An 18,109-nucleotide genomic window follows, 5' to 3' on the forward strand; every position below is an offset into this window, starting at 1 on the left:
TCCTCGAGTAGGATCCCGATCCTCTCGAGTTCTTCGAGACCCCTTCCAGTTTTTTCGACGCCGTTCTCAGAGCCTTCGAAGCCTGTCACATCGGCGTCGACGACATCGACGTTTTCTCACACAATAATGATGAGTTTGGCTCTGTCAGCCTTAGAGATGGGTTTTACAACATTTCAGAGGTCAGAGTACCCTGGACTATTTTCAATTTATGAAGAGGGGGAAGATTCTGACCAGGAAACATTTGGGTTACAGAGGATCACACTGCCTATTTCAGAGGATTTCACCTCTGAGGAAAGAAGGTTGAAGGACCTACAGGAGTCACTACATGAGGCAAGTGGGCTGGACACTTCCCCAAAAGTGGAATTTGTTAAGCCAGACCCAGGGGAACATGCCGAAACACCCTATGGAACCCTTATGGCAAGAATTATTGAATTTATGGGTTGGTCTGCGCCTTCGCCTGTTTTTCAATAGGATGACCTAACAGACATATTAGACAAAGATCCACAGGAGGACCCTGTGGTGCCCTTCCATGCAGCCTTACAAAGGAAAATTACATCTAATTGGGAAACTCCTGAAGTTATCCCTGTGGTCAATAAAAGATTGTCAGCCAAGTATAGGGTAGCGGCTGCTGATCCTGAATACTTATCAAAACACCCGACTCCAGAGAGCCTGGTGGTTCAAGCGGCAACTTCATCTAGCAGTAGGACCGCTTACCCTACTGTCCCACAGGATAGAGATGACAAGAGGTACGATTCTATGGCGAAGAAAGTCTTCTCCGCTTGTAGTATAGCGCTGAAGTCCAACGCCACATGTACGCTCGCCAGGTTCAGTCTCAGACTGTGGGAGTGTGCTTCATCAGCTGCTGACTGCATACCCGAAGGAGAGGAAAAGGAAGCCTTCCTTAACATTTTTAAAGATGGCAAAGATGCCATGTGCGAATCACTTCAAACTGGCATCGATTCCGCTGACAGTATCAGCAGGGCCATGGCGGCAAGTACAACAATCCGCAGGCATGCGTGGTTGCGAAAGTCTGGCTTTGCTCCAGATGTACAGGCCAGACTTTTGAATATGCCCTTTGACGGCTCTTCACTATTCGGAAAAAAGGCTGATGACAGTGTGGAAAAGTTGCAGACTTCTAAAGCAGCAGCAAAATCTTTAGGAGCTGCTATCCGCCAAACTCCTTTTCGCCCCTCAGGAACCTCTGGGAGAGGAAAGTCCTTTCGCTATTATTTCGCATTTGGGAAAGGCAGAGGACAGCCGGCTCAAAGAGGCGGGCTGTCCTCTGCCAAAGGAGATCCACCCGAGGTGGACGGGTCAAAGGTAATAAGGCTGCAGCAGCAGCAGGTGCCTCTTTACCCTCGGCATCTGCATCAGCCGCTCCCAAACCACTCTGAGGCCTTTCCACACAATACACCTGTAGGGGGCAGGTTAACTCACCATCTGACGGAATGGCAGGCTATAACGTCAGATGCTTGGGCATTGGAGACAGTTGCCCAGGGTTACTGCCTACCCTTTCTACACATCCTTCAGAGTCATCCACCAGGGAACAGCTCTCTAAAAGTTCCAGATCCGCTCCTCTTGCAGGAAATTATAGACCTGCTAGAGAAAGGTGCCATAGAACCGGTACCTGTAGCGAACAGGAACAAGGGCTGGTACTCGCCCCTACTTCCTCATACAAAAGAAGGACGGAGGACTGAGACCCATCCTGGACTTACGAGAATTGAACAAGTTCCTCAGGAAGGACAAGTTCAAGATGGTAATTCTCTCTCAGATCCTTCAGGCCCTCCAGCTCCAAGACTGGCTGGTATCTCTGGACCTTCAGGATGCATATTTCCATGTGCCAATCCATCTCAAACACAGGAAATACCTAAGGTTCGCAATTGGCGGCTCTCATTATCAATTTCGAGTTCTGCCATTTGGGCTGACCTCCGCCCCGAGGATCTTCACCAAGCTAATGTCAGTAGTGGCTGCAAGTATAAGGAGGGAAGGGATTCACGTCTACCCCTACCTGGACGATTGGCTGATCAAAGCTGTATCTCTGGAACAAGCTCAGATTCAGCTAGACTATGTCTGCCACTTCCTTCACAAACTGGGCTTCTCCCTCAATTTAAAAAAGTCACAGATGATACCATCACAGAGACTCCAGTTCATTGGAGCGGTCCTGGACACTTCCCTGGGAAAAGCCTCGCCACCAGAGGGGAGGGCTCAAGATATTCTGCAGATGGTCACCAAGTTTCAAAATGCTCAACGTCTCCCAGCCTTCGTCTTTTTGAGGTTGCTAGGCCTCATGGCATCCTGCATCTTCCTTGTGCCAGAGGCTCGCCTGAGAATGAGATCTCTTCAGTGGGCACTGAGAAGTCAGTGGTCGCAATTCTCAGGGAGAATGACAGATCTCCTCCGGATTACGGACAGGGTAGCCCGCGACCTTCAATGGTGGGCCTATGCAGAGAACATCTTGAAAGGAGAACTGTTTTGGCAACCATGGCCGGAGATAACAGTAGTCACAGACGCCTCACTCACGGGTTTGGGGAGCCCATGCCAACGACTTGACCATCAGCGGTCCTTGGTCTCCATTGGAGTCCAGACTACACATCAACCTATTGGAGCTGAGAGCGATCAGACTAGCGCTGAAAGCTTTCCTGCCATCAGTACAGGGGAGAAATGTCCTGATAATGACGGACAACACGGTGGCCATGCACTACCTCAACAAAAGAGGGGTCGTAGGATCACTGCCACTGTGCAGAGAGGCGATGCAGCTCTGGTTTTGGGCAATCCAAGAAGCAATCTCTCTATCGGCAGTCCACCTAGCCGGAGAGAAGAACTTGACAGCGGATGCTCGGAGCAGGCAGAGCACAGTCTCCTACGAGTGGGAGCTAGCTCAGGAAGTCCTTCAAGAGATCTTCGCCCTTTGGGGAACCCTTCAGGTGGATCTGTTCGCCACAATCACCAACAGGAAGTGCGATCTTTTCTGTTCAAGGGAATTTTCCCCGAGAGGAGCTCTAGGAGATGCGTTCGTAGTGGACTAGGAGTTTCCACTCCTTTACGCGTTCCCACCAGTCCCTGTTATTCCTCAAATGATCAGGAGGTTGAGAAGATTCCGGAAAACCATGATCCTAATTGCCCCGGATTGGGCCAGGAGAACGTGGTACCGGGACCTTCTAGATATGTCCATCTGTCCTCCAATCCGTCTTCCATTCAAAGAGAATCTTCTCTCGCAGAAGGGAGGTCAGATTCTCCATCCAGACACCAGAACCCTCAACCTTCACGCTTGGCTTCTGAAAGGGTGAGGTACAAGGATTGGGATCTCCCTGATGACGTCATTGAGGTGTTGCTTTCGGCCATAAGACCAGCAACAAAGTCTTTATACCGCTGCCATTGGAACAATTTTGCAGCTGGTGTAGGGAAGAGAATATCAACGCTTTTTCATGTGGTACACCAACCGTGCTATCGTTTCTACTCTACTTGGCAAACTCAGGCCTTCAAGTTGGCACTGTAAAAGGCTATCTCGCAGCGCTTTCTATCTTCAAGCACACTGCGGAGGAACCATCGTATTTCAAACTTCCTCTAGTGATACAATTTCTCAAGGGATTAACTAATGTTTATCCTCCAAAACCATTCCAGGTTCCCTTATGGGACTTAAATTTAGTCTTAAACTTCCTAATGGGCACTCCATTCGAACCACTTCACTCTTGTTCGCTGAGATTTCTCACGCTTAAAACTGTCCTATTGGTAGCACTAACATCTGCTAAGAGGGTGAGCGAGCTACAAGCTATCTCCTGTAAACCCCCACATACAATTTTCCACAAGGACAAAGTTGTCCTACAGGTGAAGCCTAATTTCCTCCCAAAGGTGGTTTCTGAATTTCATATTACTCCGTTCTACCTTCCTCCCGATCCGGGGAAAGAGGAAGAAAGGCTACATAGGCTGGACCCAAGGCGAGCTCTCAGCTTTTACATCAGCAGAATGGCTAGGATCAGGCAAGCAGACCAACTGTTTGTAGTCACAAGTTGGGACTACCCATAACAAAACAAACCATATCCAGGTGGATTATTTTGGCCATTCTGGAATGTTACAAACTGGCAGGGAAGGAGCCACCCCAAAATCTCAGGGCTCATTCAACCAGGGGTATCGCAGACTCTTCGGCTCTCCAAAGAGGGGTATCGGTCCGAGACATATGTGCGGCTGCCACATGGTCGTCCGCACATACATTCACAAAATTTTACAATCTGGATTCCTCCACTAGTCGAGACCAGATTTGGCAAGGCCGTATTACATTCGGTCCATCCCTAAAGGGATACATAACATTCTCACTCCTACCTCACTCCCACCTCCAATTACATGCCACTGCTATGGGAGTCTATCAAAGATAAGGAATACGTCGGAGAACACAATCCCTTCGAAGAACAAGTTACTTCTTACCTTGTAACGTTCTTTCGACGGGATGTTCCTCCGACGTATTCCTTATCGCCCCTCCCATCCATCCCTGCAGTGATACTTCCCTTGTGGTTGCAGCTTACGCTCCTTCAAGGTCAATAACCAATTCAGGCATGACTTTTCTTATGCTACAAAACGGAACTGAGCAACGGACGCAGCGCGTGGCTATTTATGGGCATGGTGACGTCGGCGCCGAAACGGTGGCCGTCGAGGGACATCGACTCGGGGGACGTCGACGCGCAGCGCCCTCTACAGAAAAGATTTCCGAGGCCAGCAAGCTGGAAACGTATTATCAAAGATAAGGAATACGTCGGAGGAACATCCCGTTGAAAGAACGTTACAAGGTAAGAAGTAACTTGTTCTTCTGATGCATTCATCTGCTGCTCTATATATATGTATGCCCAGATATTTAAACATTTCACTAACCACTCTCACAGAGGTCCTTCCTATAGTCGCAGTAGTGTACCTGTTTTTGCATATAGATCAACTCTACTTTCAGCCATTTAATCTTTTAATCTGACACCCCTCCAAACTAGTGAACAAATTCAAAATGTGGGCTACTGTCCTTTGGGCATTATACAGTCGCATAATCATCCTTACATTTAGCTTAGCAAAAACCTGTTTTTCTAGCAATTTTGGCATCACCAATGCTACAGCATTTCTCGAAATTAGGGTTGGGTAAGCATGAGCTACAAGAAGTTCCTGGGTATTCAGCAGTAACCAGTCACCAGGAGCTAAAGAGTGGAACGAGGAGCTAGTACACAATGTTATGCAAATCTCACCTCCACACAAAATGCAAACATAATTGCATCTGTTATTTATGATCCCTTATGCTTTAAATGTCATATAAATTTACCTGAATGTTTATTTATAGACAGCCCCAAAAGCAGAGTTAAATTCACATAGTTATGTTTGTTCTGCATAAAGTGGCCTAGTGAGCCAAAAGAAGCTCCTGGTAGCTGTTGGTGTCGGGCTAATCAGGCTCTTCCAGGCAACAAGCCGGATCTAAATAACTCCCACTCCCCTCACTTTTGTACCCTGCTCCAGAGTATAAAGCATGTTACGTGTCTAGCGATGCAATTGCTGCCATAGAGTAGTCATTGCCCCTATATGCAATGTTCAACAAACAACGTAGGTTGAACCAGCTTGATATTTCAGGTATGCATACCAAATGTTCAGATGCACTAGCTTTCTCATAAGTGGTGATTGTCGGTCAGCAAGAGACTCAACTAGTATTTTGTCATCAGTATTAATAAGTGACAGGGGTTTGTCTATAGGGGAAGCACCCTATCACCTGTTTCCCATCGTTATCAATACCATGACTTGGCAGTCTCCATTGATGGGGGTAACGCTCTGATTTGAATTGTTTCTTCATAAACTACTTTTAATTTTCGGTCAGTAATTCTGTGTATACCTTATAGTATTTAGTGCTTAATCCATCCAGTCTAAGGGCTTTTCTGATATTAAGGGCCTTAATATCTGATATTATCTCTGTTTGAGATTTCAGCCTCTTCTTCCTACCATGACAGCCTTGGTCCAAGTACGTTAGAGTTTCTTCTTCGAGCACCCGGGTGGCCTAATTGCACGATTAGTATGTACTTAATTTAACTCCTTTCCAACCATTAAGATTTACACGTATTTGTTCTTATCTCAGCTATTCCTTCCTACACACCCTTCCCTTTTGATGATGCATCCCAGTCCATCACCTTGTCTTTCCCTGAGCATAATGCATGCCATGGTGTATTTGCCATACACTTAATTTCCTTACCTGCCTCATCAAATCTATTCTTCTGTGCTCTCACATGAGCTACTAGTTTGGGATCATAGATTTCATCATACTTGGCCACCAACTGCTTAAACTCTGAATCTTTTCTTTTGTTTTAAACTTAAGTTTTTATTTTTATTTTGCCAAATATATGATTCACAACAAAACAACCACAATAACCACGTAAAGTCCCCCCCACTCCCACCCCTTCAAAACTCAGGAGATACTTTTTTGTTGAGCGTACATCAGCCCGTGGGCATCATGGCGCTTGTTACATTGGTGTTTACAGCTTAGTTACATACATAGATGCATACAATGGACGAATGACATCATAGGGGTTGTACAGTGGGGGTCATAGCATAACTGCTTATACTTCCTATAGGCATATAGGAATGGGGTAGTATAAGGGAGAAAGAGTTAGTTGAAGAGAGCCGTTTTGAGATTTCTGCCACAGGCATGGTGAGATGTGTCGGCTCTGAGGGCCGTAGGGAGTGCAGTGCGTTCCATAGTTTAGGGGCAAGGTAGGGAAATCCAATACCTCCAGCCTTGGCTCTGTTGATGCGCGGTACAGTAAGTTGATTAAAGTAGTGTAGTCTAGTAGGGCTGAAGGATTGAGCTATGGTAAGCATGTCTGATAAGTATGTGGGTGCTGCATGGTTGATGCATTTGTGTGTGGTTGTGAGGATTTTGAATGTGATGTGGTCTTTGACTGGGAGCCAGTGAGCGGTCTTTCTTGCTTGAGAGATGTGGTCTCTCTTAGGTATACTGAGAGCAGCTCTGAGTGCGTTATTTTGGGTGGTTTGGAGTCTTGCTATGTTTTTTTTGGAGGTGTCGGCTAAGAGGGCATTGCAGTAGTCCAGCTTGGCTCCTATGGTGGCTCTGGCAATGGAGAGGCGGTTGTTCATTGTTAGAAATGGTTTCATCGCATTGATCAGCTATGTGCTCAGGACAGAAGCTGAGACAATAGCGCTAACTTGTTCATCCATGGATAGCGTAGCATCAATGTGTACACCGAGAGTTTTAACAGAGGTTAGTACAGGGATTACACTGTCGTCGATATGGAAGTTTAGTTATGACGAGTCAAGATTGGCTAATGTGGACTTTTGCCCAAGAATGAGGATTTCGGTCTTGTCCCCATTGAGGCATAGACCGTTCGTTGCCATCCATGCTTGCATGGTGGAGTAGACTTACTGTAAGGTAATGGTGTCATGTTTGTAGTTCCCAGTGAGGGGGAGGAGCACTTGGGTGTCATCAGCATAGTTTGTATATGTGAACCCAAGTGCGTCCAGTTTATCGAAGAGAGGCTTGGTAAAAAGATTATAAAGTGTGGGGGCCGTACAGGATCCTTGGGGTACACCACAGTGAATGATAGTGGGTTCTGCATTTGCTGTGTCTGAGAACACTTTCATAACCCTGCCTTCTAGAAATGATGTGACCCATGTCGCAGCATGCTTGGAGAAGTATGCAGCTTGTGTGAGGTGATTCGTGAGGGTATCATGATCAACCCGATCAAACGCTGCCGAGAGGTCAAGGAGTAGGAGAAGCGCGGGTTTGCCTTTGTCGAGGATGTTGATGATTTGATTTTTTAGATCTAGTATAGCGGTTTCAGTTCCATGCCCTTTGCGAAACCCTGATTGTCTCTTGCCTCGGATGGAGTTGGTTTCGAGGTATTGTTGGATTTGTCTATGGGCGGCTTTATCTAGTATTTTAAGGAGAAATGGGACAGTTGTTATTGGTCTGTCTTATAAATAAAAACAGTACAACTATCTGTACCAAATTGACCAGGTGTGAACCATCTCTACACATTAAGGCCTGTAACTATACTTTAGGTAGCTCTCTACTTCACGTGCTGGAACCCCTCCCTGACCATCCCTCCAAGTCTCAGGACCTGACCCACACACCACTCAATTTTTCTCATCCTCCATATCTCCCTTCCCTACTTCTTAACCCAATTCCCATTTACTAATCAATGGGCCCCACTCCTCTTGAAACGATCCCACATGATCATTTACGATGGCCGTTAACTTCCCCATTGTATAGATGCCCTTGAGTTTCTGTTCCCAGACCGCCCTATCAGGGGCTCCCAGGGACATCCACTTTTGCGCCAACGCAATCCTACCTGCTCTTAACATTGCTTCCCATAGTCTCAGAAACCTCACCTCATCACTATCCGCTGGAGGGACCCCTAAGAGGTTCTGGAGGGGGGTCTGGGTCTAGAGGGACCCCTGTGACTTCCTTCATCCAACTCAAGACCTCTGACCAAAAAATCTGGATCACTGGGCAATCCCACCAAATATGAAACAATGAGGCCCGCTGTCCACAGGCCGTGGGCAGAGCCGGGAGGAGCTTTTGAAACATCCTAGAGAGCCTGACTAGGTCTCTGTGCCATCCATACAGGTCCTTAAAATTGTGCTCTAACTGGCCACCAGGGGGCTCACGGATGAACACCTCCATGCAAGCTCCGTCCCACAGCCCCAGAAAGAAGCTTGAGCCCCCGCTAAGGGACCCCCACTGAAGAAACTGAGTGAATCTAGCATCTGAAGGAGGCCCCCATGAGCGGGGAAAAAATCCAGACTTGGTTTCGTCGAGATAATTGATTTTTACAACTCGTCTGACTGCGCAACGGGCATAGAGCTCGCGTGAGCACCCGCAGGACTCGGCTGGTTCACCGCCCCAAGTGAAGAGTCAGAGGTCCCCACAACGCCGAGGAGCGCTCTGCTGCGACGGTGCCCCTTCGGAGAGCGACCTTCCCCGTACAATGAAGGAAAGAGGCTGGCCCCCCCAAGGGCCTGGAGTGAGAGAGTGGAGCAGACTAACCAGGTCGCAGTTCCGCTACGTGTGGTCTCGAGAAAGTGAACGCCGCCTTGCCCCCTGCACCCACTGAGGACTCGTCTCTCCCCCATCCGCTGCTGTGGCCAGTACGTATCCGCGGATTGACTTTTGGATGATACGGCACCTTATGGTCTGGGCCCCATGACAAATGGTGCCCATAGACGTCAAGCCCTTCTAAACTCCAGTCACCCGGGCGAGTAACCAGGAGTTTGCTGCTGATCGCGGCTGTAATTTCCAATTACTCAGAAGACTCTTCCTCAACTGGGGACTGGAACACAAGCCCTAAAGTGAACTGCTTGGCACTCCGGTGCCCCCGATACTACGCTGCTCGGCCCACCCAACGGCCTCTCCCCACAATACGCACTTCTGCCTCACTGCACGCACCCGTGTGTAGGGAGAGGGGAAACAAACCCAAAGGAAGGCGCAGCGAAGAGGGACGAGGAATGAACTGTGGGGGATAAATCATCACTGCACCCGACGCTGAATAGCATGACCACCCGCACAAGCTGGCAATTACATGATCCACACATACAGCGGACACAGTGGCAGTGGAGTTCGGATGTCAGGCCCTGGACCCATTTAGGCACGGATAGTATACCGGAGCTCGAAGCAGACTGGACAGTCCTATGCCTACCACGAGTGAGGCTCCCAACCCACGATACCCAATAACACTGCCAGAGCTGTCTGATACGCACGCTGCGTCTTGGAGAGCACATGCAGGCCAAAGGAAGTATTCTATAAACAGCATATAACAATTGTGCTACGACGCATATATGAGTGAGTGGAGGCCAGGACGACCCAATATCCAAACTCATATCTAATGAAAGCGCTCTGATACGAGTCGAATTGCTGGATTAATTCTGGAAACACCCGAGGACACGCTGGGCCACGCAGCAACACCCCTCTTTCTCTGAAGTGCCCATTACCTCGCGTACAGGGGAAAAGTGATACAGGGAAGCAGGCATCCATGATCCACCATGCACGCACAGTGACAACACGGGGGAAACCGACGCAAGACTCCCCCGCACCTCGAATCTCCACCAAACATTATGGTACAGCAGAGGTCCACAATAGGCAGGTCCAAGTGAAGAGCATCCTCCCCTGTGGAGTATGAACAGGTCCCTACAGTCAGAGATGAACCGAGAGTGTCGCAAGGAGAAGCAAAACCGAGCCCCAGGAATGGTGGACAGACCCCAGCATCAGTGTGCACCCAATATAGTGCCCACTACGAAAGGATATTAGAGGGTTGGGCCCCTGTCCAGCAGGGTGTGTGCCCTGCTCAAGGCCACGCACTCCCACCGGACACGAGACCGAGGCCTTTCTCAACGTGGAACACTTCCCACGAACCACTGAATTCTACGCTCTATCCCCGATAGAGGGGGGACCATCGTGAGGGGCTACCTGGACCGGTGAAGTACTAGCCCTCCCTCCAAGAGTGACATGTCTGCACTAACCCTGACCCCCACCTACTACTGAGAAGGTTCGGCCCCTACTTTTGGGGCGTGTGCCCTCTTCTCCATTTGAGGGGATCACACACTCCTCTTGTTGATGCAAGGTCTTGTGGAACGATATATTGTAATGAACATATTCCTCTGAAGTGACCGTGTCACGAACGTATTGACATTAGGGTGAAACTTGCACCATATAGATTCTCCCCACACCGCACTGACACTGCTATTTCCTCAGACTCCAGAATGAAGACCCGAGGGGCAGAGGCAGCTGCAACCAAAGCCGATGTAGTGGACCTACTGAACAAAATGAAAAGCATGAGAGCCGACATAGGCGGAAAAGTAGACAAAATTACACAAAGAATAGATAAAATGGAAGAACGACTTGAGGAGGTTGAACATAACCAAACCTCTCTTGGCATGCTAGAATCTCAAATGGACCAGAGAATTGTAGACATTGAAGCCAGGGAAGAAGAGTTTCGCCTAAAAATGTATGTTTTAGAGAACCGGGAACAGTGTAACAACATATGCATTTTCGGCATACCAGATAGAGAAGGGAAAACTGAACTAGACCTAAAAAGGACCCTACACACGCTTATGAAACCTGTTTGAACATGATTCTATTGACGAGCTCAAAATCGACCGCATACATAGAGCTGGAGGTGCTGATGGTGGTCCAAAGACAGTTCTGGCACGGTTCCACAATTATGCAGATAAAGCCAGGGTTCTTGAGAGGCCAAACGTAGCGCACAGATCCCCCTGGATACAGCGAGGGTTTCGATCTACCAAGATCTGTCGGCTCTCACATTGGCCATGAGAAGGAAGTGCATCCCGCTCACTAAATGGCTAAAGGAAAAAGGCTTCCGATATCGCTGGGATTATCCCTTCTCGCTAACATTTGAATGGGAGGGGAGTATGATTAGACTGAAATCGGAGAGAGATATCCAGAGCTGTACGACTGATTTGTTGGGCGACCAGGGAGATGAAGCAAATCGAGAAGGAAGAAGATGACAGAGAATGGCGAATCAAAGGCCCGAAGCGGAGGCGAATACTAGGATCGAGGAAGTTTAGGAGGATGAATGCATTCCCAGATATGGAGCATTGAACATGCCAGGAAGATATTCCAGCATTGCCGAATCTGACGCCTAGGCCAGCGGGATGCTCGTTCGCCTTAGATGAACGAATAATACACGCAGAACGAAGCTGACCTCCAATACGCAAGACAATTCCAAACACACACAATGGAAGTGTGAGTGCCCTGAGTGCAAGGACCTACGGACATAGATTTGCGTCTGCAGAGGTGACTCCTAAGATGCAGACATGAGTAACCGGGGGAGGCACATCGTGACTGCTGGGGTGCTTGCATTAAAACAAGGAGAGAACTAGCAGCAGATACTCGCAACTTTGTGGGATGCTGTTCAGAGGACATTATGCAGACAGTGGAGCGAGCTTGCTCGTGTCGTAAACCCACGGCGCCTATGGTGAGGTATTTCCTATTAGACTCAGTTTACTCTGAGACTACTGATTGAACTGGATATTTCTCTGATGTGGAGGGAGGGAGGGGGGGGAGTTGGGGCTCAAGGTTAATTTGAATGTTAGGAGATGGGGCCGCATGATGCACAGTCTCCACTGGTGGTTCGAGACCGGACAGGTGCAGATGACCCGGCTGGATCGGACACCAACAGGGATGGGTGGGGGAGGGGAAAGTTGGTGTGGGGGAGGGAACTGGAACAAGCCTCTTTAAATTTGTGTTATGGGCAATGAAGAATGTTAAAAGCAACAGTGGCGTGGGCTCATCTTGTGAGTGGTATATGCGGAAAGTAAGACATGGCTGGAATATCTGAATTCCATAGGGTAGGTCCTCCCAGGGGTAGGTACACTCAATGTAAAGGGCCCAAATTCTCCCATGAAACGATCGCTGGTCTGCAGGCAATTCAAGAGGGCACAACTAGATGTGCTCTTTCTTCAAGAGACCAAGTACATACGAGAAGAAGAACGGAGGGTATTACACTCCAGATTGGGGGCGGAATATTGGGGTTCTTACCCTCTACGGAAGGGGGGGTGGGGATATTGGTGAAGAAGGGTTTAAACCAGGAGAAGACCAAGGTGTGGGAGGACACAGAGGGGAGGGCTCTTTTGGTGGTGGGAAAGGCATGCAATATAATGTTCCCATTTGTGACGCTTTACACTCCAAACGTGAGGCAATCTAGATTTTTACAGTGTACGGTCCCAAAGATAATGTTGGAAGCCACGGACCACATAATTCTAGGGGGAGACCTTAATTTATGGGCAGATCCCGTGTTTGACAGAAAGTCTGGCAATCCAGAAGCATGTGAGCTTGCGGATGGTGGTCGCGCAGAGGTGGTGGAGATGATGGGGACATATGGGCTGCAGGATATTTGGCGAGCATTTCACTCAAACGAGATGGGATACACCTTTTACTCTGCACCCAATTCCACGTTCACCAGAATAGTCGTTTGAGGGGATTGGGTCCTCCGACGTATTACATATCTATGACAGGTAATCACCACAGCTGTGGTGCTTCGGGAAACTTTCTGCGTTGATGACGTCGACACGCTGTCCTCGAGGGCCTCCGTCGAGCCGACGTCACCGGATGTTATAAGTAGGAAGCACAGCGCCCGTAGCCTCAGTTCCGTTTTTTCCACAAACGTGTTTGCTTTGGAGAACTTGTGCATCTGGGTTCTTCTGAGTTCTGTTCTTTCGGTTCTTTGAACCTGTTCGTTGTGAAGATTTCCTTGATGTCTTCGTCTTCTTCCACCCCGCGGCCGGGTTTTAAGAAGTGTCGGGACTGCGGGTCCAAGATGTCAATGACGGATTCGCACGACGCCTGCCTCTGGTGCCTCGGTGAGGTCCACGACACGGATGACTGTGTAGACTGCCAGTCGCTTACATTGAAGGCCTTGAGGGAGCGTAAGAAGAAGCTTTCTATAGGTAAGGTGGCCAGGCCCCGGAAGTCGAGATCCACTGGGCTTTCGACTGACGATTCGAGGACTCTCCGCATCGTCGGCGTAAGTCCTGGTGGTCTCGGTCCAGGGGTAGGTCCCCCCATTCCTCTGCCTCTTCGAGGCATTCGCGGAAGCGCCGGCATCGGTCGCTTTCCCTGTCCACGTCCGAGGACTCCGCCCGTCGGCGGGTAGCTTGTCCCAACGAGCATTCCACTCCTGCGGAATGGGATTAATTTCGGTAGGAGATGATGGCAATTTTTCAGGGCTCCGGTCCGTCCGCGCCGTCGAATGATGCCGGCCATGACCGTGCTAGAGACGCCGCTCGTACGTCTTCGGGCTCGAGTGGTCGTCGCGATCACCTGGCACCTTCGAGGTCTCGGTCGGACAAGGATGGTCGTTCTAGACATGCCCGTTCCAGGTCCCGGTCCTCGACGCCCTCGAGACCGTCGGAGCCTGTGAGGTCTTCGAAGAAGACCTCAGCGCCGAGGTTGTCGAGGGACTCTCTCGAGGCTCCGCCTCCGAGGAACCCGTCCATGCCATCGGCGCTCAGGCTGTTGAAGGACACGCTCAGGGCTCTGCCCTCGAGGACTGTGTCGAAGCCGTCGGCACCACGCTCGACGGTGACGCCGATTCCATCAACGCCTTTCCAGGCTGCTTTGTCAGAGGTACCCCGTGGCACAGTGGAACCCTCTAGAAAGGCTCTGGCCAAGGCTAAGAATGTCTTTGTCCCTTTTTATGTGCCCTCATTCCAGCCTCTGGATTATATTTCTGGGGTGGATGAACGGTCTGAGGAAGGTATGGTTCCTGAGGAGTTGCCTGACGAGATTTTGTCTGGTCATAGCCAGATTGAAGACCTGCGTCAGTCGTTGCACGTTGCCAGTGGGCTGGACACCTCTCCGGAGGTGGAGTTCTGTAAGCCTGAGCCTGGCACCCTTGCCGAGTCCTCGTACCAGCGCTTTATATCAAGGGTCACGGAATACTTGGCGTGGTCGGCGCAACCTGTGGATTTTCTGCAGGATGACCTGACGGATATCCTTGACCAATGTCCACCAACTGACCTGGTACTGCCATTCCATATGGCCTTGCAGAGTAGGGTGGCAGCAGCAGGGCTGCTCCGGAGAGTCTCCTGGCAGTGAGCAAGTCTTTGCCGTGAAAATACCGCCCAGCCAGTAGCGAACCCTGCTACTTGACCTGCTACTTGACCACGCACCTCACTCTGGAGAGTTTGGTGGTGCAGGCGGCTACCGCCCCAGCAGAGCAGGTGTCATACCCTACCATTCCTCCTGATATGGACGACAAGCGTTTTGATGGCTGGGCGAAGAAAGTGTTTTCCTCAGGGTGTATGGGTTTACAGGCAGCCAACTCCGTGTGTGCCTTGCCACGTTTCACACACACTCTGTGGAACTGTATTTCGTTAGCGGCTGAACATATTCCTGAAGGGGAGGAACGGGATGGTTTTCTTGCTATTGTGCAGGATGGCAACGATGCCATGTGTGAGTCCATTCAGTTGGGTCTGGACATGGCTGATTGTGTCAGCCGGTCCATGGCGGCGAGCACCGTAATACGCAGGTTTGCGTAGTTGCAGAAGTCGGGGTTTGCTCCGGATGTGCAAGCCCAGCTCCTCAACATGCCCTTTGATGGTGAACATCTTTTTGGCAGCAAGGCTGACGAGAGCCTTGAGAGGTTGCAGACCTCCAAAGCTGCAGCAAAGTCGTTGAGCGCTGCAGTCCGCCAACCTCCGCCTTTTCGTCCTAGGGGACAGCAATCGAGGGGAGGTTCCTTTCGTTATTACTCATCCTTTGGTAGATCGCGAGGAGTTGCAAGTCAAAGGGGCCACCGTAGGAGTACCAGAGGTGGAAAACAGGGTACTCGAGGTGCCAAAGCCACTCAGGCAGGTGTCTCTTTGCCGTCAGGCAGTGCCGCAGCCGCTTCTGGTCCATCATGAGGCCATGTCCCATGGTTCGCCGGTTGGGGGAAGGCTGGCGCAGCATCTTGTAGAGTGGCGTGCCACTACTTCAGATGTGTGGGTTCTGGAGATCATAGCCCACGGCTACTGTCTCCGTTTCTGGCAGAGGCCTCACAACAATCCACCAGGGAATCTCTCTTCGAAGAGTCCGATCCGCTCCTTGCGCAGGAAATACAATCCCTGCTGGAGAAAGGCGCCATAGAACTGGTGCCTGTAGCGGAGACGAACAAGGGATGGTATTCCCCTTATTTTTTGATTTCGAAGAAAGACTGGGGTTTGAGACCCATCATGGACTTGCACGATTTTGCCGAGGACCTTCTGTGGTGGGCCGTCGATGGCAATCTGATGAGGGGGGCTCCATTTTGGCTACCCTGGCCGGAGGTGACGATCGTGACGGACGCATCCCTCACGGGATGGGGAGCTCATGCCAACGAGTTGACAGTCAGCGGTCGTTGGTCTCCGTTGGAGTCCAGACTCCATATCAGTCTGTTGGAGCTGAGGGCCGTCAGGCTTGCCCTTAAGGCTTTTCTGCCAACTGTGCGAGGAAAGAATGTTCTGATTCTGATGGACAACAAAGTGGCCATGCACTACCTCAACAAAAAGGGAGGGGCAGGGTCACTTCCTCTGTGCAGGGAGGCGATGCAGCTCTGGATCTGGGCCATCCAGCAGGAAATTTCGATCTCGGCAGTTCATCTGGCCGGAGACGAAAACGAGACGGCGGATGCTCGGAGCAGGCAGAGCGCGATTTCTCATGAGTGGGAGCTGGCTCAGGAGATTCTCCTGGAGATCTTCGCCCTTTGGGGGACCCCTCAAGTGGATCTCTTCGCCTCCAGTGTCAACCGGAAGTGTGAAAGGTTCTGCTCGCAGTAATTTCCTCCAAGAGGAGCCTTAGGAGACGCATTTGTGGTGGAGTGGTCCTTCCCACTGCTGTACACGTATCCTCCTGTCCCCGTCATCGCACAAGTGCTGCGGAGGTTACGGAGGTTTGGTTCCCGGATGATCCTCATTGCTCCGGCATGGGCTCAGAGAACGGTACCTGCACCTTCTCGACTTGTCCATCTGCCCTCCACGTGGTCTTCCCTACCGAGACGATCTGCTCTCACTGGAGGGGGGTCAGGTTCTCCATCCAGAGGTCAGATCCCTCAATTTTCACGCTTGGCTTCTGAAAGGTTGATGTATAAGGAATGGGACCTCCCTGAAGACGTGATGGAGGTGTTGCTTTCGGCCAGATGGCCAGCAACAAAGTCCCTGTGCCGTTGCCGTTGGAGAAAGTTCTGCGACTGGTGCAGGGTTAAGAATGTGGATCCTTTTTCATGTGACATTCCTGTGGTTCTGTCTTTTTTGCTTTCGTTAGCCCACAAGAGCCTGCAAGTGGGTACCATTAAAGGTTACCTGGCGGCGCTGTCTGTATTTAAGCGCTCGTCGGACAAGTGTTCTTATTTCAAAATTCTTTAATTGCTCAGTTTCTCAAAGGGCTCACTTATGTGTTTCCGCCATCACCTTTCCAGGTGCATGGTTGGGATTTGAACCTTGTTCTAAAATTCCTAATGGGTGCTCCATTTCAGCCTTTACATTCTTGTCTCTGAGTCTGTTAACCCTTAATACTGTATTTTTAGTTGCGGTCACTTCCGCTCGCAGAGTGAGTGAGTTGCAGGCACTTTCAGTTAAGCCACCCTTCACTGTGTTTCATAAGGACAGGGTTGTCCTTAGAGTTCATCCTTCCTTTCTTCCGAAAGTTGTCTCGGAATTTCATTTAAGCCAGAAGGTCATTCTTCCGGCATGTTATCCTCCTTCGCATCCTGGTAAGGAAGAGGAGAGAGGCTTCATAGGTTGGATCCTAGGAGAGCTTTAAGTTTGTACATTTCACGCATGTCCCGGGTCAGAGTGAACGATCAGCTCTTTATAGGTTACGCTGGAAGGCGTTTGGGACAAGCTGTTACTAAGCAGACTTTGTCTAGATGGATTATCTTGGCAATTTCTGAATTTTACCACTTGGTGGGTAAGGACCCCCCGGTTGGCTTACGGGCCCATTCTACTAGGGGTATGGCTGCCTCTACTGCCCTGCAGAGGGGCGTTCCTATTCGAAACATCTGTGAAGCAGCCACTTGGGCTTCGGTCCATACTTTTGTACGACACTACTCCCTAGATTCCATCATTGTGCAGGATCTGGCCATTGGCAAGGCGGTCCTTTACTCTGCAATTTGATTGGACATTCTAAATTTCTATATTCTAAATTCTTTTTCCCTCCTCCATATGTTGGTACTGCTTTTGGAGTTTGTCATAGATATGGAATACGTCGGGGAACCCAATCCCCTCGAATAACAAGATAATCTCTCTTACCTGGTAACGTTCTTTTGATGGGATGGTCCGAGCACGTATTCCATATCGCTCCCTCCCTACCTGCCCCGCCACAGAATTTCTTATGCGATTGCAGCTTAAGTTTCCGCAAAGCTTTCTGTGGTCACACTGGCAGAAGATTGGTGCCACACGTTCTGGGACAAAACTACAACTGAAACTACGAGAGTTGTGCGTCCTACTTATAACATCCGGTGACGTCGGGTCGACGGAGGCCCTCGAGGACAGCGTATCGACGTCATCAACGCAGGACGCAGACGCCGACATTTTCCCAAGCAGCACAGCTGTGGTGATTACCTGTCATAGATATGGAATACGTTATTGGACCATCCCATCGAAAGAA

The sequence above is a fragment of the Ambystoma mexicanum genome, chromosome 2p (assembly GCF_040938575.1).
Source record: "Ambystoma mexicanum isolate Mex_15411 chromosome 2p, UKY_AmexF1_1, whole genome shotgun sequence".
NCBI lineage: Eukaryota > Metazoa > Chordata > Amphibia > Caudata > Ambystomatidae > Ambystoma > Ambystoma mexicanum.